Source organism: Trachypithecus francoisi, unplaced genomic scaffold (genome assembly GCF_009764315.1).
Source record: "Trachypithecus francoisi isolate TF-2019V2 unplaced genomic scaffold, Tfra_2.0 Contig00084, whole genome shotgun sequence".
In the NCBI taxonomy this organism is placed as follows: Eukaryota; Metazoa; Chordata; class Mammalia; order Primates; family Cercopithecidae; genus Trachypithecus; species Trachypithecus francoisi.
Genome location: NW_022680469.1, coordinates 831,761 through 855,630, shown reverse-complemented (window position 1 = coordinate 855,630; position 23,870 = coordinate 831,761). Strand labels below are relative to the sequence as shown.

At 39.5% G+C, this 23,870-nt stretch overlaps 1 long non-coding RNA gene across 2 annotated transcripts in view; it reads left to right on the top strand.

The window, feature by feature from the left end:
* The first annotated feature begins 785 nt into the window (after window positions 1-785).
* LOC117090666 overlaps window positions 786-23,870 on the top strand; it is a 66,814-nt gene continuing 43,729 nt past the window's right edge. For both annotated transcript variants that reach the window (XR_004440089.1, XR_004440099.1), the window contains exon 1: window positions 786-906. This is a non-coding gene — a long non-coding RNA (uncharacterized LOC117090666). The remainder of the gene's footprint in view (window positions 907-23,870) is intronic.

Genomic DNA, 23,870 nt, shown 5'->3' with positions numbered 1-23,870 from the left:
ATTGGTTATAAAATGAAAGGGAATGAACAGGAGAATGGTTAAAACCAATACACAGCTAAAATCTGGCTTTTTTCTTTTAGGTGATGTGAATGGTTCCAGGCATGACACTAGGCCAGAGAAACATATTTGAGTATTTAGTAACATGTTATCTGGCCTTACTCACCCTTTACCATGTGAATTTCTCCGGGCTCTACAGTGACACTGCTCAAAAATGCAGAAGATACCAATCTGGACAAGAAATAACTTATTTCCATACTATTTACATCACAGGTAGAGTTAGATACAGGAACTGTGCTATACATTGTCTAGACTCTTCTAAGCATATTTAGCATGATATCCTACAACCATATGTCTCTCAGAGTTTCACTATTTTTTCTTTGCAGATACCACCATAGTTATGTAAAGGGAAGACAGAACTAGCCTGTGAGTCAGAAACAATAATTCTGACATTTTTTGTATCGTAACTTTTTGTTTTCTAAATGTCCACAAATATCACATTGAACTGAGTACTATGGTAATACCTAAACTATTCTCTATTTCATAACAGCCTTTAACTCTGTACTCAGAGAAAGTCAATAAAGTCCAATGGCGTATAACCTGTGGCCTAGAGAAGCTTCTGAGATTCTAATGCTCCACTTGGTAGAGAGGCAGATATCTAATATTAGAAACTTGGAGTTAAGAAAAAGGATAAACTAGGGAACACAGTATAACTCAAGAAATCCCTGTTACATGGCAATATTCTGCATCCTAATTTTTTTTCTTTTTTAAATCAAGGAGTACAAGAACACAAGAAGAGGTTGGAAATAATGTAGTAAAAACACGAGCAGAATAAAGCAGCTCAACTCTATACTTGAGCTAGTGCATGTTATCAACATTTCCTTTGAAACAAGGTTTGCAACAAATTCAGTAAGTATCAAGCATAGCCGTGGAATTGCATATACAATGTAAGTGCAAAATGCAAATTACTTCCAAAGTAAATACAAAGTGAATGGGTGTCTGGAAGTAGTACTAGTATTCATGACTGACTACTGACTACAGCTGGTCAATATTAAATTCATGTTTCTGTCAAAGAAGACAAGGCAACATGTTTTATACTATGCTGCTGGAGGAGGAGCCACATCTGTTGATACTATAATTCAAGTGTGGTTGCATCATGTTCCTTTACTAGGTCCTTCCACATTCTTTATTTCTTTTTACTACATCAATGAGAAATGATCACAGAAGGGATAACATGACAAATTAACTTCCCTGAATTTACAGCTAGTGTATGTGCTAAGGGAGGAGGTAAGACAAAATTCTCTCACTCTTGTTATTCCTCCCAATTCATGCTAGTTAAAATACACTCAAGCATCAATTAATGACTTTAATATATTGTGGAGCAATTCTGTAATTAGCTGAACATTTTAGAGTGAACATTCACAAACAAGACAGGATAGCTTACACTATGTGGTATACCACGATATATGGTATAGATCTGTAGACTATGAACTTACATAGCAGGTGACTATGCTAAATATTATAGGCAGTTAAAACAGTGGTATTTATTTTCTAGACATATGTAAATACTGAAAAGGTACAGTAAAAATATTTTGGAAGGGGTATAATGTCATATAACTGTGTAGGGAACATACTTAAATGCATGTCCTAAAATGCAGATTTTATGACTGACAATTGTTCTGGATGAGTCAGTGAGTGGCAAATTAATATAAAGGCCAAGGACATTACTGTAAACTACTATGACATTATATTATATGCTTAGACTGTATAAATTTATAAAAACTACCTCTCTTTAATAGTAAAATAACCTCTGCTACTATAACATTTTACTTTACAAACTTTTAATTTTTGTTTCAAGTTTAGATTTTTCAAATTTTATTTTTTTTATTATACTTTAAGTTCTAGGGTACAAGTGCACAATGTGTGGGTTTGTTACATATGTATACATGTGGCATGTTGGTGTGCTGCACCCATTAACTTGTCATTTACATTAGGTATATCTCCTAATGCTATCCCTCCCCTTTTCTCCCCAAAATAGGACCCAATGTGTGATGATCCCCTTTCTTTGTCCAAGTGATCTCATTGTTCACTTCCCACCTATGAGTGAGAACATGCGGTATTTGGTTTTTTGTTCTAGTGATAGTTTGCTGAGAATGATGGCTTCCAACTGCATCTATGTCCCTACAAAGGACACGAACTCATCCTTTTTTATGGCTGCATAGTATTCCATGGTGTATATGTGCCACAGTTTCTTAATCCAGTCTGTCACAGATGGACATTTGGGTTGATTCCAAGTCTTTGCTATTGTGAATAGTACCACAATAAACATAAGTGCGCTTATGTCTTTATAGCAGCATGACTTATAATCCTTTGGGTATATCCCCAGTAATGGGATGGCTGGGTCAAAGTGTGTTTCTAGTTCTAGATCCTTGAGGAATTGCCATACTGTTTTCCACAATGGTTGAATTAGTTTACATTGCCACCAACAGTGTAAAAGTGTTCCTATTCCTCCACATCTCCAGCACCTGCTGTTTCCTGGCTTTTTAATGATTGCCATTCTAACTGGTGCGAGATGGTATCTCATTGTGGTTTTGATCTGCATTTCTCTGATGGTGAGTGATGATGAGCATTTTTTCATGTGTCTCTTGGCTCTATCAGTGTCTTTTCAGAAGTGTCTGTTTATATCCTTTGCCCACTTTTTGCTGGGGTTGTTTGTTTTTCTTGTAAATTTGATTGAGTTCTTTATAGGTTCTGGATATTAGCGCTTTGTCAGATGGGTAGATTGCAAATATGTTCTCCCATTCTATAGGTTGCCTGTTCACTCTGTTGGTAGTTTCTTTTGCTGTGCAGAAGCTCTTTAGTTTAATTAGATCCCATTTGTCAATTTTGGCTTTTGCTGCCGTTGCTTTTGGTGTTTTAGACATGAAGTCCTTGCCCATGCCTATGTCCTGAATGGTACTACCTAGATTTTCTTCTAGGGTTTTTATGGTATTAGGTCTAACATTTAAGTCTCTAATCCATCTTGAATTAATTTTCGTATAAGGAGTAAGGAAAGGATGCAGTTTCAGCTTGCTACTTACAGCTAGCCAATTTTCCCAGCACCACTTATTAAATAGAGAATCCTTTCCCCATTTCTTCTTTTTATCAGATTTGTCAAAAATCAGATGGCTGTAGATGTGTGATATTATTTCTGAGGACTCTGTTCTGTTCCATTGGTCTACATCTCTGTTTTGGTACCAGTACCATGCTGTCTTGGTTACTGTAGCCTTGTAGTATAGTTTGAAGTCAGGTAGCATGATGCCTCCAGCTTTGTTGTTTTGACTTAGGATTGTCTTGTCAATGTGAGGTCTCTTTTCGTTCCATATGAACTTTAGAGCAGTTTTTTTCCAATTCTGTCAAGAAAGTCATTGGTAGCTTAATGGGGATGGCATTGAATCTAGAAATTACCTTGGGCAGTATGGCCATTTTCGCAATGTTGATTCTTCCTATCCATGAGCGTGGTATGTTCTTCGATTTGTTTGTGTCCTTTCATTTCACTGAGCAGTGGTTTGTAGATCTCCTTGAAGAGGTCCTTTATATCCCTTGTAAGTTGGATTCCTAGTTATTTTATTCTCTTTGAGGCTGTTGTGAATGGGAGTTCATTTGTGATTTGGCTCTCTGTCTGTTACTGGTGTACAAGAATGCTTGTGGTTTTTGCACATTGATTTTGTATCCTGAGACTTTGCTGAAGTTGCTTATCAGCTTAAGGAGATTTTGGACTGAGATGATGGGGTTTTCTAAATATACAATCATGTCATCTGCAAACAGGGACAATTTGACTTCTTCTTTTCCTAACTGAATACCCTTTCTTTCTTTCTCTTGCTTGATTGCCCCAGCCAGAACTTCCAACACTATGTTGAATAGGAGTGGTGAGAGAGGGCATCCCTGTCTTGTGCCCGTTTTCAAAGGAATACTTCCAGTTTTTGCCCATTCAGTATGATATTGGCTATGGGTTTGTCATAAATAGCTCTTACTATTTTGAGATACGTTCCATCAATACCGAATTTATTGGGAGTTTTTAACATGAAGTGATGTTGAATTTTGTCAAAAGCCTTTTTTGCATCTATTGAGATAATCATGTGTTTTTTGTCTTTGGTTCTGTTTATGTGCTGGATTACATTTATTGATTTACATATGTTGAACCAGCCTTGCATCCCTGGGATGAAGCCCACTTGATCATGGTGGATAAACTTTTTGATGTGCTGCTGGATTCAGTTTGCCAGTATTGTATTGAGAATTTTGCATCGATGTTCATCGGGGATATTGGTCTAAAATCCTCTTTTTTTGTTGTATCTCTGTTAGCTTTGGTATTAGGATGGTGTTGGCCTCATAAAATGAGTTAGGGAGGATTCCTTGTTTTTATGTTTTTTGGAATAGTTTCAGAAGGAATGGTACTAACTCCTACTTGTACCTCTGGTAGAATTCAGCTGTGAATCCGTCTGGTCCTGGACTTTTTTTGGTTAATAGGCTATTTATTTTTGCCTCAATTTCAGAGCCTGCTATTGGTCTATTCAGGATTCAACTTCTTCCTGGTTTAGTCTTGGGAGAGTGTAAGTGTCCAGGAATTATCCATCTCTTCTAGGTTTTCTCATTTATTTGCATAGAGTTGTTTATTCTCTGATGGTAGTTTGTATTTCTGTGGGGTCGGTGGTGATAATCCTTTATCATTTTTTATTACGTCTATTTGATTCTCCTCTTTTTTCTTCTTTATTAGTCTTGCTAGCAGTCTGTCAATTCTGTTGATCACTTCAAAAAATCAGCTCCTGGATTCACTGATTTTTTGGGGAGGGTTTTTTGTATCTCTATATCCTTCAGTTCTGCTCTGATCTTAGTTATTTCTTGCCTTCTGCTAGCTTTTGAATGTGTTTGCTCTTGCTTCTCTAGTTCTTTTAATTGTGATGTTAGGGTGTCAATTTTAGATCTTTCCTGCTTTCTCTTGTGGGCATTTAGTGCTATAAATTTCCCTCTACACACTGCTTTAAATGTGTCCCAGAGATTCTGGTATGTTGTATCTTTGTTCTCATTGGCTTCAAAGAACATCTTTATTTCTGCCTTCATTTCATTATGTACCCAGTAGTCATTCAGGAGCATGTTGTTCAGTTTCCATGTAGTTAAGTGGTTTTGATTGAGTTTCTTAGTCCTGAGTTCTAGTTTGATTGCTCTGTGGTCTAAGAGACAGTTTGATATAATTTCTGTTCTTTTACATTTGCTGAGGAGTGCTTTACTTCCCACTATGTGGTCAATTTTGGAATAAGTGCAATGTGGTGCTGAGAAGAATGTATATTCTGTTGATTTTGGGTGGAGAGTTCTGTAGATGTCTATTAGGTCCTCTTGGTGCAGAGCTGAGTTCAATTCCTGGATATCCTTGTTAACTTTCTGTCTCGTTGATCTGTCTAATGTTGACAGTGGAGTGTTAAAGTCTCCCATTATTATTGTATGGGAGTCTAAGTGCCTTTGTAAGTCACCAAAGACTTGCTTTATGAATCTGGGTGCTCTTGTATTGGTGTATATGTATTTAGGATAGTTAGTCCTTCCTGGTGAATTGATCCCTTTACCATTATGTAGCGACCTTCTTTGTCTCTTTTGATCTTTCATCGTTTAAAGTCTGTTTTATCAGAAATTGGGATTGCAACTCCTGCTTTTTGTTTGTTTGTTTGTTTTCCATTTGCTTGGTGGATCTTCCGCCATCCCTTTATTTTCAGCCTATGTGTGTCTGCATGTGAGGTGGGTCTCCTGAATACAGCAGACTGATGGGTCTTGACTCTTTACCAATTTGCCAGTCTGTGTCTTTTAATTGGACCATTTAGTCCATTAAGGTTAACATTTAAGGTTAATGTTGTTATGTGTTAACTTGATCCTGTCATTATGATATTAGCTGGTTATTTTACTCACTCGTTGATGCAGTTTCTTCTCAGCATCAGTGGACTTTACATTTTGACTTGTTTTTTCAATGGCTGGTACCAGTTGTTCCTTTCCATGTTTAGTGCTTCCTTCAGGATCTCTTGTAGGGCAGGCCTGGTTGTGACAAAATCTCTACGCATTGCTTGTCTGTAAAGGATTTTATTTCTCCTTCACTGATGAAACTTAGTTTGGCTGGATATGAAATTCTGGATTGAAAATTCTTTTCTTTAAGAATGTTGGATATTGGCCCACACTCTCTTCTGACTTGGAGAGTTTCTGAGGAGAGATGTGCTGTTAGTCTGATGGGCTTCCCTTTGTATATAACCTGACCTTTCTCTCTGGCTGCCCTTTACATTTTTTTCCTTCATTTCAACTTTGGCGAATCTGACAATTTTGTGTCTTCGAGTTGCTCTTCTCGAGGAGTATCTTTGTGGCATTCTCTGTATTTCCTGAAATTGAATGTTTGCCTGCCTTACTATGTTGGGGAAGTTTTCCTGGTTGATATCCTGCAGAGTGTTTTCCAACTTGGTTCCATTTTCCCTGTGACTTTCAGGCACACCAATCAGATGTTGATTTGGTCTTTTCACATAATTCCGTATTTCTTGGAGACTTTGTTCGTTGCTTTTTACTCTTTTTTCTCTACAATTCTCTTCTTGCTTCATTTCATTCATTTGATCTTCAATCACTGATACTCTTTCTTACAGTTGACCAAGTCAGTTCCTGAAGCTTGCGTATTTGTCACGTAGTTCTCGTGTTATGGTTTTCATCTCTATCAGTTCTTTTAAGGTCTCCTCTGCATCGATTATTCTAGTTATCCATTTATCCATTCTGTTTTCAAGGTTTTTAGTTTCTTTTCCCTGGTTATGTAGTTCCCCCTTTAGCTCTGAGAAGTTTGATCTACTGAAGCCTTCTTCTCTCAACTCATCAAAGTCATTCTTCGTCCAGCTTTGTTCTGTTGCTGGCGATGAGCTGCGTTCCTTTGGAGGGGGAGATGCACTCTGACTTTTTGAATTTTCAGCTTTTCTTCACTGCTTTTTCCCCATCTTTGTGGTTTTATCTGCCTTTGGTCTTTGATGATGGTGATGTACTGATGGGGTTTTGATGTGGGTGTCCTTTCTGTTTGTTAGTTTTCCTTCTAACAGTCAGGGCCCTCAGTTGTAGGTCTGTTGGAGTTTGCTTGAGGTCCACTCCATCCTGTTTGCCTCGGTATCAACAGCGGAGGCTGCAGAAGATAGAATATTGCTGAACAGTGAGTATTGCTGTCTGATTCTTGCTCTAGAAGCTTCATCTCAAGGATGTACCCCGCCCTGTGAGGTGTGTGGTGTCAGTCTGCACCTTAGTTGAAAATGCAGAAATCACCTGTCTTCTGTATCGCTCACACTGAGAGCTGGAGGCCAGTGCTATTCCTATTTGGCCTAAGTGGGCACAACCCCTATTTTTTCTTTTTAAAAGTTTTATTCAGGGTGTTTTTATTTTGTTTTTAAGGTAGAGTCTCATTTCGTCAACCAAGCTGCAGTACACAGATGCAGTCATAGCCCACTGCAGCCTCAGCTACCAGGTTCAGCCTCCTGAGTAGCTGGAATTACAGTCACATACTGGCTAATTATTGTAATTTTTGTAGAAATAGGACCTTGTCCTGCTTCCCAAACTGTTCTTGAACACCTATGCACAAGCATTCCTCAACTCAACCTCCCCAACTGCTGGGACTGTGGGCATGAGCCACCATGCCCAGCCTTGACCCTTTTTAAATGAAATGTAGATTAAAACAAATATATTGTACACATGAATAAACATTAATTTTATATTCAATAATATAAGCTTATAGCTGCTCTTATAACCGTTACTTAATTTTTTCCATTTAAATAATTTTAAAAACATAAAGCATGAGCACACACATTTGCCTTTTATTATGCAGAGACAGGGTCTTCAATATTATCATCACCCCCTCCACATCTTGTTCCACTGAATGTCTACAGGGCAGTAACACACATGGAGGGGTCACCTCCTATGTTAACAATGCCTCCTACTGAAATATTTCCTTTCTGGAATATCTCCTATTATGTCTTATACTTAGCTTTTTTTTTTTTTTTTGTAAAGAGTAGGAGTATATGCTAAATAATAGTGAAAATACAGTATAGTCAGTAGAATACATACCAGTACATGGATGGTTGTTATCATTATGAAGAATTATGTATGGTATGTATGTAATATGTGTGTTAGACTCACACAATTGGCAGTGCAATTGCTTGTTTACACCAGTGTCACCACAAAAACTTGAGGGATGTGATGCTCTTCAGAGCCACTATGTCATTGCTAAACAATAGGAATTTTTCAGTTGCATTATAACCTTATGAGACCACCATTGTATATATTCCAATCGTTGAGCTTAGTCATTTGGCACATGACTATATTGAAAAGTATTATGTTTATAGGGATGAGACCTGGTAGGTAGCCACTGTGGTAGGGTCCTACACCTACCTTTGACATTTGCCCCAACAGCTTTCTACCACAAATGACCAAGACGTTATCTGGACAAATCTGTTTTCAGACCTTGGCTCTCTTTTCTATCCAGGTATAGCCTTTATGAAATAGATAACACATCTGCTTGTCCTGCCTTGTTCCAATTGCCCAGCTCGGCAGGGTTGGGAAGGATGCTGGCAACCACCCCAAAATAACCTGCTGCCTGCAAAGGGATAATATGCCTCTACCATTCCCTTCTCTAGAGTCCTTAACTTTTCTTATTATATACTCGCTTGAATCATACAGCTAGGCCTCCCTGTTTCTGAACAAATTCTCTAAGATTAGTGTTGTTTGGTCTGAGAGTACAAAACCCAGACACCCAGACTCATGACCGTTCTAGTCTTTTTTGGTCATAGGTATGTACAGTCAAACTCCAGGTCAATCTATTTGGTAGGCATAACATTTGAATATTTATTCCACCAGAATGTCTTTTTTTTTTTTTTTTTTTTTTTTGAAAGCAGCTCAAGACCTCAGAGCAGAGTGGTCATGGGTCAGGCTTTCATAGGACATGAAGTCACTGCAACAAGACTGGGAATATAACCTGATTGGACCCAAGCAGTGGACCCAGATGAGCAGCAAGACCTCTGAAGTCCTTTGTTGTCTAATTCCTGCCCATATATGCTAAAAAAGAGTATTCTAAGATGTGTCCTTGTTTCTTTTGTTTCATTTTGTATTTTTTCTAAAGAACCCCATGATTACAGAAAGTGGTTTACCATTCTCTGAGATCCCTAAAGACAAGTACAAGACAAGAAATTTAATTTAACATTGTGAGCTCTTGATTACATACACAGTTTGTGAGATAGGTTACAGAAGCAAAGGGAGGTTGTTCACCTGGTAAGTCCCTATGGTCTGGAGAAAATGTCATTCATTGAAAAAGCAGGCCTGCTCATGTGGAGATTAAAGCTGTATTGGGAAAGGCTGACACAGCAGTCTTTAATTCGCATCTTAAGGCAAGGATAAGAATGGCCAGTGTCTGGTACTGCAAGAAGATACACATTAAGAAGTCTTTATAGACAAAAGAGGCTTTGATAGTGAAGTCAGATTTTAGGACTGACAGGCAGAATAAAGTTTTACACGTGCAAGGATGGTGGTGGAAGAAAAAATTTGTTAGAACATTCTTTTGGCAGAGGGACAATTTCACAGCTGGAAGAAAGATGAAACAACTTTAAGAACCCAGGACACGAAAACTGTAGGATCCTGCTTTTATGAATCCTAAAGGCTGAAGGGATTCAATGCATGCAGGAGTGAAAGCCAAAGATATATGCAGCCTTTTTGTATATTCAGTAGCCAGTAATGCTTGCTCCTGTAGGCCCCAGTCTGGTGGATATAGGGTAAGGACTTCTATGTGGAAATGCTTCTGTACCCTGACCTATGCCTGAAACTGTCTGTTAAGGTTGGACTGAGAAGCCAGAGAAGAGCACAGTCGAAACAAGGAGGCAGGTTACCTTTCTGCTTTGGCCTGTAGAAGTGGTTGTGGGATAGTGGGTAGACCACAAGCATTTAAGGTTTAGCATTGCTCAGGACATGCTGTGTCCTGTCCTGGAACTGATTAGACCTATTTCTGCTTGGCTCCCAAAATTCCAAGGTTTCAGGAATTCTCAGAGGGTCGGGGCTACTGTCCTTGAAGCTTCCTTCCCTCTTGGATAAATTTCAGGTCATTACTTACCCGTCTTTGTTCTAGGCATTACCTTGATTAACTTAATGGAAGCTGCTACATCCTCAAAGGGCCAGTGAGCTAGCTACTCTGTTGCTCATTCTTAGAACAACCACCTCAACAATAGTGCCTTAGTGCTACTCTGAAAGAAAAGTCTGAAGATAAAAGCTTCATACTGATATCTGGTCACACTTGGGCTGGACCTGACTATAAAGATAGGGATTCTACTTCCTTACTCTGCTTTAGAAGGTCAGGATATTGACTTATTGGGAACACCAATGGGCCAGGGACAGGCTGGTGGCCAGAAGCCTGGAGCACAGCATGTCCACTGGGCTAACTTTGGTTTTGGCTATGGCCAAGCCACTACGCCTTCTGACTTAATCCAGATGTTCTCCGTTGTCTTCATCTTTAAACGTCTTCCTTTTTTTTTTTTTTTTTTTCTTCTTGAGCAAGAGGAAGAAAAGTGAGTTGAGCCAGTCCCACACAGTGCCCTCCTGTGCCTCACAAGGAATAGTGCTCTGGCATCCCATGGTCCATAATTTTTCTCATCCTGAGACTCACCAGGTCAGCCTTGTTTTGGCATCTGAGATCTTAAGGCATAAGTCTTAACTCATGTTTTTGTGGCAGAAGGTTCCAATGCTCTGTGGCCATCATCATAGCCCAGTTTAGTCTTCTGATGTTCCTTCTAACTCAAACTTGACCAAGAAACTGTTAGTAGACAGCCCACCCATAGTCCTTGTTCTGCTAACTCATTGCTTAGAATTTCCCAATAATGACATGAAACACAAAGATTCTATGATGGGTCCCTTCTGTTCTAGGAGAAGAGAATTCCTGAGGAAGAATTAAGAAGTGCAGCTCTCACAGCAAGTCTTGCTATCATGAGTTTTTCTCATTGTATATTTATTGCGTTTTCTTCTCTCTTTCTCCTTGCTGTAGCAGGAACCATGATAAAGATGGGGAGAAAGGAAAGACAAGTCCTTAGTGGAGTGTATCCAATAATGCACTTAAATGTCTAGGTGATACCTCTCAGCAACTTACCATGGAAACTCTAGATGAGAAAATTTCAAGAGAAATTACACTTGAAAGCATATAGCAACAAGACTCTATCTTATCCATGTTTAATAGCTCCTGAATAAAGCTGGAGGGGTTAGTTTAACCAAGAAAATTGTAAATGCTAGAAAACTATCATTTGGCTTTTAAAAATAACGATATGTGAATGGGGCAATGTACCTGTTAGCTATCACAGATAGAATGATTGTTGAAGAATAAATAATATGAGAAACAGTGAAGAAAAAACAATTTCATTATGAGTATAAATACCACGCAGTAATCTTTATTGTGAAATTTTGCATAATAGATAAAGACCCTCACAAATTAAGATTGTACACAGTATTAAGGTACAGATTTTTCAGTTCAGTAAAACTGAATTAAGTAAGGTTATTTCTGGATAAGAGTTTAAGAAGATGTATGTCTCTGTAATGGTGCTTCAAAACCCTCCCAGAAATTAAGTTTTAAAAGCTCTACTTTTAGTGCTGGCTTAGCATCATGTACCTCAATCACACCCCTACGCAAACATACACCCTCACACACATAGAAATAGCTGATTGTCAAACGTGGTGCAGAGTGAATAGTTTTGATATTAAGTTAAATGGCAAACCTTTGTGTTCATTGTACAATAACATTTTAACTGTTAAAAATATAAGATTGAGGATGATGAAAGCAAGATAGTGAAATATGAGGTCACCATCCTGTATCCCTTTAAAACACAAGAATTCTGCACCCATTCACAGACAAAAATTTCTTTATTTCTTGATAAAATGATTGGGATTCACCTATGAGATTTGTAAAATGCTGGTATAGCCCCAAAACTATGATTTTTGAGACTGCAAATAAACATTCCTATGGCAGACAAGTCATTTGTTCTCTCTAATTTGGACTCAGGAGTGGTCCCTTTGGCTGGGTTAAATTCACATGTATTCCTGGAGCCTGATTCCAAAACTGTCTTTTACAAGACGCAGAAGAATCATGTGCAGTAGAGCCTAAACAGAATGAAGTCTGTCGGCTGACCCTTGTCTTGGGAGTGGACCCTAATCTTATCTTATAAAATGGATACTCTCCTTTTTAAGGCAGGATTTCAGGTTATTTTTTCTCCGCTGAGGAGGCTCAAGGGAACTCATCTATCTGTGCTTCCAGGATTGGCTTGCTTCTCTCTATTCAAGAGCAGGTCCACACTGTGGTAGGCAGAGTTTCTATGTCTGTGCAGCGAGCCAAGCAGTAAACCCAGACACGTTTACCTGCTTCCATCTGTCAGCAGTTACTGATGAGACTGTGTCAACTTTACTGCCAAAGTCCCAGATTTACACTATATAGATAGAGAATTATTATAAGTTACAACTAGATAGTCTTGAAGTCCTTTAAGCCAAAGAATATTCTGGAAGGTGATTGATTAGATTGACACAAGCATCTCTTAACTTGTATTTGTGAGCAATTTTGCCTGCAAAAGAAATTTTTCTTAGTGTTATATCAAAAAACCCACCATCTTAAGATGGTGTAAAAATAGTTTTTGGTTTTTATCTTTTTTATTTATTTATTTATTTATTTTTATTATACTTTAAGTTCTAGGTTACATGTGCATAACGTGCAGATTTCTTACGTATGTATACTTGTGCCATCTTGGTGTGCTGCACCCATCAACTCGTCAGCACGCATCAATTCATCATTTATATCAGGTATAACTCCCCAATGCAATCCCTCCCCCTCCCCCTCCCCATGATAGGCCCCAGTGTGTGATGTTCCCCTTCCCGAGTCCAGTGATCTCATTGTTCATTTCCCACCTATGAGTGAGAACATGCGGTGTTTGGTTTTCTCTTCTTGTGATAGTTTGCTAAGAATGATGGTTTCCAGCTGCATCCATGTCCCTACAAAGGACGCAAACTCATCCTTTTTTATGGCTGCATAGTATTCCATACTGTATACGTGCCACATTTTCTTTCTTTTTATTTATTTATTTATTTATTTTTTATTTTTTATTTTTTATTATACGTTCAGTTCTAGGGTACATGTGCATGACATTTATATCATGTATAACTCCCCAGTGCAATCCCTCCCTACTCCCCCCTCCCCCTGATAGGCCCCAGTGTGTGATGTTCCCCTTCCCGAGTCCAAGTGATCTCATTGTTCAGTTCCACCTATGAGTGAGAACATGCTGTGTTTGGTTTTCTCTTCTTGTGATAGTTTGCTAAGAATGATGGTTTCCAGCTGCATCCATGTCCCTACAAAGGACGCAAACTCATCCTTTTTGATGGCTGCATAGTATTCCATGGTGTATATGTGCCACATTTTCTTAATCCAGTCCGTCACAGATGGACATTTGGGTTGATTCCAAGTCTTTGCTATTGTGAATAGTGCCACAATAAACATACGTGTGCATGTGTCTTTGTTGTAGAGTAATTTATAATCCTTTGTGTATATACCCAGTAGTGGGATGGCTGGGTCATATGGTACATCTAGTTCTAGATCCTTGAGGAATCGCCATACTGTTTTCCATAATGGTTGAACTAGTTTACAATCCCAACAACAGTGTAAAACTGTTCCTATTTCTCCACATCCTCTCCAACATCTGTTGTTTCCTGACTTCTTAATGATTGCCATTCTAACTGGTGTGAGATGGTATCTCATTGTGGTTTGATTTGCATTTCTCTGATGGCGAGTGATGATGAGCATTTTTTCATGTGTCTGTTGGCTGTATGGATGTCTTCTTTTGAGAAATGTCTGTTCATATCCTTTCCCCACTTTTTGATGGGGTTGTTTGTTTTTTTCTTGTATATTTGTTTGAGTTCTTTGTAGATTCTGGATATTAGCCCTTTGTCAGATGAGTAGGTTGCAAAAATTTTCTCCCATTCTGTAGGTTGCCTGTTCACTCTGATGGTAGTTTCTTTTGCTGTGCAAAAGCTCTTTAGTTTAATTAGATCCCATGTGTCAATTTTGCTTTTGCTGCCGTTGCTTTTGGTGTTTTAGACATGAAGTCCTTGCCCATGCCTATGTCCTGAATGGTACTACCTAGATTTTCTTCTAGGGTTTTTATGGTATTAGGTCTAACATTTAAGTCTCTAATCCATCTTGAATTAATCTCCGTATAAGGGGTAAGGAAAGGATCCAGGTTCAGCTTTCTACTTATGGCTAGCCAATTTTCCCAGCACCATTTATTAAATAGGGAATCCTTTCCCCATTTCTTGTTTTGTCAGGTTTGTCAAAGATCAGATGGCTGTAGATGTGTGGGTATTTCTGAGGACTCTGTTCTGTTCCATTGGTCTATTTCTCTGTTGTGGTACTAGTACCATGCTGTTTTGGTTACTGTAGCCTTGTAGTATAGTTTGAAGACAGGTAGCATGACGCCTCCAGCTTTGTCCTTTTGACCTAGGATTGTCTTGGCAATGCGGGCTCTTTTTTGATTCCATATGAACTTTAAAGCAGTTTTTTCCAATTCTGTGAAGAAAGTCATTGGTAGCTTGATGGGGATGGCATTGAATCTATAAATCACCTTGGGCAGTATGGCCATTTTCACGATATTGATTCTTCCTATCCATGAGCATGGTATGTTCTTCCATTTGTTTGTGTCCTCTTTGATTTCACTGAGCAGTGGTTTGTAGTTCTCCTTGAAGAGGTCCTTGACATCCCTTGTAAGCTGGATTCCTAGGTATTTTATCTCTTTGAAGCAATTGTGAATGGAAGTTCATTCCTGATTTGGCTCTCTGCTTGTCTGTTACTGGTGTATAAGAATGCTTGTGATTTTTGCACATTAATTTTGTATCCTGAGACTTTGCTGAAGTTGCTTATCAGCTTAAGGAGATTTTGGACTGAGACAATGGGGTTTTCTAAATATACAATCATGGCATCTGCAAACAGGGACAATTTGACTTCTTCTTTTCCTAACTGGATACCCTTGATTTCTTTCTCTTGCCTGATTGCCCTAGCCAGAACTTCCAACACTATGTTGAATAGGAGTGGTGAGAGAGGGCATCCCTGTCTTGTGCGAGTTTTCAAAGGGACTTTTCCAGTTTTTGCCCATTCAGTATGATATTAGCTGTGGGTTTGTCATAAATAGCTCTTATTATTTTGAGGTACGTTCCATCAATACCGAATTTATTGAGCGTTTTTAGCATAAAGGGCTGTTGAATTTTGTCAAAAGCCTTTGCTGCATCTATTGAGATAATCATGTGGTTCTTGTCTTTGGTTCTGTTTATATGCTGGATTACGTTTATTGATTTGCCAATGTTGAATCAGCCTTGCATCCCAGGGATGAAGCCCACTTGATCATGTTGGATAAGCTTTTTGATGTGCTGCTGTATCCGGTTTGCCAGTATTTTATTGAGAATTTTTGCATCGATGTTCATCAGGGATATTGGTCTAAAATTCTCTTTTTTTTTGTGTCTCTGCCAGGCTTTGGTATCAGGATGATGTTGGCCTCATAAAAGAGTTAGGGAGGATTCCCTCTTTTTCCCTGATTGGAATAGTTTCAGAAGGAATGGTACCAGCTCCTCCTTGTACCTCTGGTAGAATTCAGCTGTGAATCCATCTGGTCCTGGACTTTTTTTGGTTGGTAGGCTATTAATTGTTGCCTCAATTTCAGAGCCTGTTATTGGTCTATTCAGGGATTCAACTTCTTCCTGTTTCAGTCTTGGGAGAGTGTAAGTGTCCAGGAAATTATCCATTTCTTCTAGATTTTCTAGGTGATTTGTGTAGAGGCATTTGTAGTATTCTCTGATGGTTGTTTGCATTTCTGTGGGGTCGGTGGTGATATCCCCTTTATCATTTTTTATTGCGTCTATTTGATTCCTCTCTCTTTTCTTCTTTATTAGTCCTGCTAGCGGTCTGTCAATTTTGTTGATCTTTTCAAAAAACCAACTCCTGGATTCATTGATTTTTTGGATGGTTTTTTGTGACTCTGTCTCCTTCAGTTCTGCTTTGATCTTAGTTATTTCTTGCCTTCTGCTAGCTTTTGAATGTGTTTGCTCTTGCCTCTCTAGTTCTTTTAATTGTGTTGTTAAAGTGTCAATTTTAGATCTTTCCTGCTTTCTCTTGTGGGCATTTAGTGCTATAAATTTCCCTCTACACACTGCTTGAAATGTGTCCCAGAGATTCTGGTATGTTTTATCATTGTTCTCATTGGTTTCAAAGAACATCTTTATTTCTGCTTTCATTTCGTTATGTACCCAGTAGTCATTCAGGAGCATGTTGTTCAGTTTCCATGTAGTTGAGCGGTTTTGATTGAGTTTCTTAGTCCTGAGTTCTAGTTTGATTGCACTGTGGTCTGAGAGACAGTTTGTTATAATTTCTGTTCTTTGACATTTGCTGAGGAGTGCTTTACTTCCAATTATGTGGTCAATTTTGGAATAAGTGCGATGTGGTGCTGAGAAGAATGTATATTCTGTTGATTTGGGGTGGAGAGTTCTATAGATGTCTATTAGGTCCGCTTGGTGCAGAGATGAGTTCAATTCTTGGATATCTTTGTTAACTTTCTGTTTCGTTGATCTGTCTAATGTTGACAGTGGAGTGTTGAAATCTCCCATTATTATTGTATGGGAGTCTAAGTCTCTTTGTAGTCTCTAAGGACTTGCTTTATGAATCTGGGTGCTCCTGTATTGGTGCATATATATTTAGGATAGTTAGCTTTTCCTGTTGAATTGATCCCTTTACCATTATGTAATGGCCTTCTTTGTCTCTTTTCATCTTTGATGGTTTAAAGTCTGTTTTATCAGAGACTAGGATTGCAACCCCTGCTTTTTTTTGTTCTCCATTAGCTTGGTAGATCTTCCTCCCTCCCTTTATTTTGAGCCTATGTATGTCTCTGCATGTGAGATGGGTCTCCTGAATACAGCAGACTGATGGGTCTTGACTCTTTATCCAGTTTGCCAGTCTGTGTCTTTTAATTGGAGCATTTAGTCCATTAACATTTAAGGTTAATGTGGTTATGTGTGAACTGGATCCTGTCATTATGATATTAACTGGTTATTTTGCTCGTTAGTTGATGCAGTTTCTTCCTAGCCTTGATGGTGTTTACATTTTGGCATGTTTTTGCAATGGCTGTTACCGTTTTCCTTTCCATGTTTAGGGCTTCCTTCAGGGTCTCTTGTAAGGCAGGCCTGGTGGTGACAAAATCTCTAAGCATTTGCTTATCTGTAAAGGATTTTATTTCTCCTTCACTGATGAAACTTAGTTTGGCTGGATATGAAATTCTGGGTTGAAAATTCTTTTCTTTAAGAACGTTGAATATTGGCCCCCACTCTATTCTGGCTTGTAGAGTTTCTGCCGAGAGATCTGCTGTTAGTCTGATGGGCTTCCCTTTGTGGGCAACCCGACCTTTCTCTCTGGCTGCCCTGAAGATTTTGATTTCATTTCAACTGTGGTGAATCTGGCAATTATGTGTCTTGGAGTGTGCTCTTCTGGAGGAGATCTTGTGCGTTCTCTGTATTTCCTGAATTTGAATGTTGGCCTGCCCTACTAGGTTGGGGAAGGTCTCCTGGATGATATCCTGAAGAGTGTTTTCCAACTTGGTTCCATTTTCCCCCTCACTTTCAGGCACCCCAATCAGACGTAGATTTGGTCTTTTTACATAACCCCATACTTCTTGCAGGCTTTGTTCATTTCTTTTTCTTCTTTTTTCTTTTGATTTCTCTTCTAGCTTCATTTCATTCATTTGATCCTCAATCACTGATACTCTTTCTTCCAGTTGATCGAGTCGGTTACTGAAGCTTCTGCATTTGTCACGTATTTCTCTTGTCATGGTTTTCATCTCTGTCATTTTGTTTATGATCTTCTCTGCATTAATTATTCTAGCTGTCAATTCTTCCACTCTTTTTTCAAGATTTTTAGTTTCTTTGCGCTGGGTACGTAATTCCTCCTTTAGCTCTGAGAAGTTTGATGGGCTGAAGCCTTCTTCTCTCATCTTGTCAAAGTCATTCTCTGACCACTTTGATCCGTTGCTGGCGATGGGCTGCGCTCCTTTGCAGGGGGAGATGCGCTCTTATTTTTTGCATTTCCAGCTTTTCTGCCTGCTTCTTCTTCCCCATCTTTGTGGTTTTATCTGTCTCTGGTCTTTGATGACGGTGACGTACTGATGGAGTTTTGGTGTAGGTGTCCTTCCTGTTTGATAGTTTTCCGTCTGACAGTCAGAAGGACTGTCTGTTGGTCTGTTGGAGATAGCTTGAGGTCCACTCCAGACCCTGTTTACCTGAGTATCAGCAGCAGAGGTTGCCGAAGATAGAATATTGCTGAACAGCGAGTGTACCTGTCTGATTCTTCCTTTGGAAGTTTCCTCTCAGGGATGACTCCACCCTGTGAGGTGTGGGGTGTCAGACTGCCCCTAGTGGGGGATGTCTCCCAGCTAGGCTACTCAGGGGTCGGGGACCCACCTGAGCAGGCAGTCTGTCCGTTCTCGGATCTCAACCTCGGCATTGGGAGATCCACGGCTCTCCCCAAAGCTGTCAGACAGAGTCGTTCGCCTCTGCACCGGCCCCGGCTGCTTTCCCTATTGGACCTCAGCTGTGGCTGTCCCCAGAGGTGGAGTCTACAGAGACAGGCAGGTTTCCTTGAGCTGCTGTGAGCTCCACCCAGTTCGAGCTTCCCAGCGGCTTTGTTTACCTACTTAAGCCTCAGCAATGGCAGGCGCCCCTCCCCCAGCCTTGCTGCTACCTTGTGGATAGATCTCCGCAGACTGCTGTGTTAGCAGTGAGGGAGGCTCCGTGGTCGTGGGACCCTCCCGGCCAGGTGTGGGATATATTCTCCTGGTGTGCCTGTTTCCTTAAAGCGCAGTATTGGGGTGGGAGTTACCCGATTTTCCAGGTGTTGTGTGTCTCAGTTCCCCTGGCTAGGAAAACGGATTTCCTTCCCCCTTGCGCTTCCAGGTGAGGCGATGCCTCGCCCTGCTTCAGCTCACGCTGGTCAGGCTGCAGCAGCTGACCAGCACCGATTGTCCGGCACTCCCTAGAGAGATGACCCCAGTACCTCAGTTGAAAATGCAGAAATCACCGGTCTTCTGTGTCACTTACGCTGGGAATTGGAGACTGGAGCTGTTCCTATTCAGCCATCTTGCTCCGCCCCCAAATTCCATGTGCCACATTTTCTTAATCCAGTCTGTCACAGATGGACATTTGGGTTGATTCCAAGTCTTTGCTATTGTGAATAGTGCCACAATAAACATACTTCTCCATGTGTCTTTGTAGTAGAATAATTTATAATCCTTTGGATATATACCCAGTAGTGGGATGGCTGGGTCATATGGTACGTCTAGTTCTAGATCCTTGAGGAATTGCCGAACTGTTTTCCATAATGGTTGAACTAGTTTACAATCCCACCAACAGTGTAAAAGTGTTCCTGTTGCTCCACATCCTCTCCAACACCTGTTGTTTCCTGATTTTTTAATGATTGCCGTTCTAACTGGTATGAGATGGTATCTCATTGTGGTTTTGATTTGCATTTCTCTGATGGCGAGTAATGATGAGCATTTTTTCATGTGTCTGTTGGCTGTATGAATGTCTTCTTTTGAGAAATGTCTGTTCATATCCTTTGCCCACTTTTTGATGGGGTTGTTTGTTTGTATCTTGTAGATTTGTTTGAGTTCTTTGTAGATTCTGGATATTAGCCCTTTGTCAGATGAGTAGATTGCAAAAATTTTTTTCCCATTCTGTAGGTTGCCTGTTCACTGATGGTAATTTCTTTTGCTGTGCAGAAGCTCTTTAGTTTAATTAGTTCCCATTTGTCAATTTTGGCTATTGCTGCCATTGCTTTTGATGTTTTAGACATGAAGTCCTTGCCCATGTCTATGTCCTGAATGGTACTACCTAGATTTTCTTCTAGGGTTTTTAGGGTATTAGGTCTAACATTTAAGTCTCTAATCCATCTTAAATTAATCTTCATATAAGGAGTAAGGAAAGGATCCAGTTTCAGCTTTCTACTTATACCTAGCCAATTTTCCCAGCACCATTTATTAAATAGGAAATCCTTTCCCCATTCTTGTTTTTGTCAGGTTTGTCAAAGATCAGATGGCTGTAGATGTGTGGTATTATTTCTGAGGACTCTGTTCTGTTCCATTGGACTGTATCTCTGTTTTGGTACCAGTACCGTGCTGTTTTGGTTACTGTAGGCCTGTAGTATAGTTTGAAGTCAGGTAGTGTGGTGCCTCCAGCTTTGTCCTTTTGACTTAGGATTGTCTTGGCAATGCAGGCTCTTTTTGTTTCTGTATGAACTTTAAAGTAGTTTTTTCCAATTCTGTGAAGAAAGTCATTGGTAGCTTGATGGGGTAGGCATTGAATTATAAATAACCTTGGGCAGTATGGCCATTTTCATGATATTGATTCTTCCTATTCTTGAGCATGGTATGTTCTTCCATTTGTTTTTGTCCTCTTTTATTTCATTGAGCAGTGGTTTGTAGTTCTCCTTGAAGAAGTCCTTGACATCCCTTGTAAGCTGGATTCCTAGGTATTTTATTCTCTTTGAAGCAATTGTGAATGGAAGTTCATTCCTGATTTGGCTCTCTGCTTGTCTGTTACTGGTGTATAAGAATGCTTGTGATTTTTACACATTAATTTTGTGTCCTGAGACTTTGCTGAAGTTGCTTATCAGCTTAAGGAGATTTTGGGCTGAGATGATGGGGTTTTCTAAATATACAATCATGTCATCAGCAAACAGGGACAATTTGACTTCTTCTTTTCCTAACTGGATACCCTTGATTTCTTTCTCTTGCCTGATTGCCACAGCCAGAACTTCCAACAGTATGTTGAATAGGTGTGGTGAGAGAGGGCATCCCTGTCTTGTGCCAGTTTTCAAAGGGAATTTTTCCAGTTTTTGCCCATTCAGTATGATATTAGCTGTGAGTTTGTCAAAAATATCTCTTATTATTTTGAGGTTCATTCCATCAATACCGAATTTATTGAGCGTTTTTAGCATGAAGGGTTGTTGAATTTTGTCAAAAGCCTTTTCTGCATCTATTGAGATAATCGTGTGGTTCTTGTCTTTGGTTCTGTTTATATGCTGGATTACGTTTATTGATTTGCGAATGTTGAACCAGCCTTGCATCCCAGGGATGAAGCCCACTTGATCATGTGGATAAGCTTTTTGATGTGCTGCTGAATCAGGTTGCCAGTATTTTAATGAGGATTTTTGCATCGATGTTCATCAGTGATATTGGTCTAAAATTTTGTTTTTCTGCTGTGTCTCTGCCAGTCTTTGGCATCAGGATGATGTTGGCCTCATAAAATGAGTTAGGGAGGATTCCCTCTTTTTCTATTGATTGGAATAGTTCCAGAAGGAATGGTACCAGCTCCTCTTTGTACCTCTGGTAGAATTCAGCTATGAATCCATCTGGTCCTGGAGTTTTTTGGTGGGTAGGCTATTAATTGTTGCTTCAATTTCAGAGCCTGCTATTGGTCTATTCAGGGATTCAACTTCTTCCTGGTTTAGTCTTGGGAGAGTGTTAAGTGTCCAGGAAATTATCCATGTCTTCTAGATTTTCTAGTTGATTTGCGTAGAGGTGTTTATAGTATTCTCTGATGGTAGTTCGTATTTCTGTGGGGTCGGTGGTGATATCCCCTTTATCATTTTTTCTTGCGTCTATTTGATTCCTCTCTCTTTTCTTCTTTATTAGTCTTGCTAGCGGTCTGTCAATTTTGTTGATCTTTTCAAAAAACCAACTCCTGGATTCATTGATTTTTTGGAGGTTTTTTGTGTCTCTATCTCCTTCAGTTCTGCTCTGATCTTAGTTATTTCTCGCCTTCTGCTAGCTTTTGAATGTGTTTGCTCTTGCCTCTCTAGTTCTTTTAATTGTGATGTTAGAGTGTCAATTTTAGATCTTTCCTGCTTTCTCTTGTGGGCATTTAGTGCTATAAATTTCCCTCTACACACTGCTTGAAATGTGTCCCAGAGATTCTGGTATGTTTTATCATTTTTCTCGTTGGTTTCAAAGAACATCTTTATTTCTGCTTTCGTTGTGTACCCAGTAGTCATTCAGGAGCAGGTTGTTCAGTTTCCATGTAGTTGAGCGGTTTTGATTGAGTTTCTTAGTCCTGAGTTCTAGTTTGATTGCACTGTGGTCTGCGAGACTGTTTATTATAATTTCTCTTCTTTTACATTTGCTGAAGAGTGCTTTACTTCCAATTATGTGGTCAGTTTTGGAATAAGTGCGATGTGGTGCTAAGAAGAATGTATATTCTGTTGATTTGGGGAGAGTTCTATAGATGTCTATTAGGTCCGCTTGGTGCAGAGCTGAGTTCAATTCCTGGATATCCTTGTTAACTTTCTGTCTCGTTGATCTGTCTAATGTTGACAGTGGAGTGTTCAAGTCTCCCATTATTATTATGGGAGTCTAAGTCTCTTTGTAAGTCTCTAAGGACTTGCTTTGTGATCTGGGTGCTCCTGTGTTGAGTGCATATATATTTAGGATAGTTAGCTCTTCCTTTTGAATTGATCCCTTTACCATTATGTAATGGCCTTCTTTGTCTCTTTTGGTCTTTGATGGTTTAAAGTCTGTTTTATCAGAGACTAGGATTGCAACCCCTGCTTTTTTTTGTTCTCCATTTTCTTGGTAGTTCTTCCTCCATCCCTTATTTTGAGCCTATGTATGTCTCTGCATGTGAGATGGGTCTCCTGAATACAGCAGACTGATGGGTCTTGACTCTTTATCCAGTTTGCCAGTCTGTGTCTTTTAATTGGAGCATTTAGTCCATTAACATTTAAGGTTAATATTGTTATGTGTGAACTTGATCCTGTCATTATGATATTAACTGGTTATTTTGCTCGTTACTTGATGCAGTTTCTTCCTAGCCTCGATGGTCTTTACATTTTGGCATGTTTTTGCAATGGCTGGAACCGGTTGTTCCTTTCCGTGTTTAGGGCTTCCTTCAGGGTCTCTTGTAAGGCAGGTCTGGTGGTGACAAAATCTCTAAGCATTTGCTTATCTGTAAAGGATTTTATTTCTCCTTCACTGATGAAACTTAGTTTGGCTGGATATGAAATTCTGGGTTGAAAATTCTTTTCTTTAAGAACGTTGAATATTGGCCCCCACTCTCTTCTGGCTTGTAGAGTTTCTGCCGAGAGATCTGCTGTTAGTCTGATGGGCTCCCCTTTGTGGATAACCCGACCTTTCTCTCTGGCTGCCCTTAAGATTTTTTCCTTCATTTCAACTTTGGTGAATCTGGCAATTATGTGTCTTGGAGTTGCTCTTCTGGAGGAGTATCTTTGTGGCGTTCTCTGTATTTCCTGAATTTGAATGTTGGCCTGCCTTACTATGTTGGGGAAGTTCTCCTGGATGGTATCCTGAAGAGTGTTTTCCAACTTGGTTCCATTTTCCCCCTCACTTTCAGGCACCCCAATCAGACGTAGATTTGGTCTTTTTACATAATCCCATACTTCTTGTGGCTTTGTTCATTTCTTTTTCTTCTTTTTTTTTTGGTTTCTCTTCTAGCTTCATTTCATTCATTTGATCCTCAATCACTGATACTCTTTCTTCCAGTTGATCGAGTCGGTTACTGAAGCTTCTGCATTTGTCACGTATTTCTTGTGTCATGGTTTTTATCTCTGTCATTTCGTTTATGACCATCTCTCCATTAATTAGTCTAGCTGTCAATTCTTCCACTCTTTTTTCAAGATTTTTAGTTTCTTTGTGCTGGGTACGTAATTCCTCCTTTAGCTCTGAGAAGTTTGATGGACTGAAGCCTTCTTCTCTTATCTCGTCAGTCATTCTCTGACCAGCTTTGATCCATTGCTG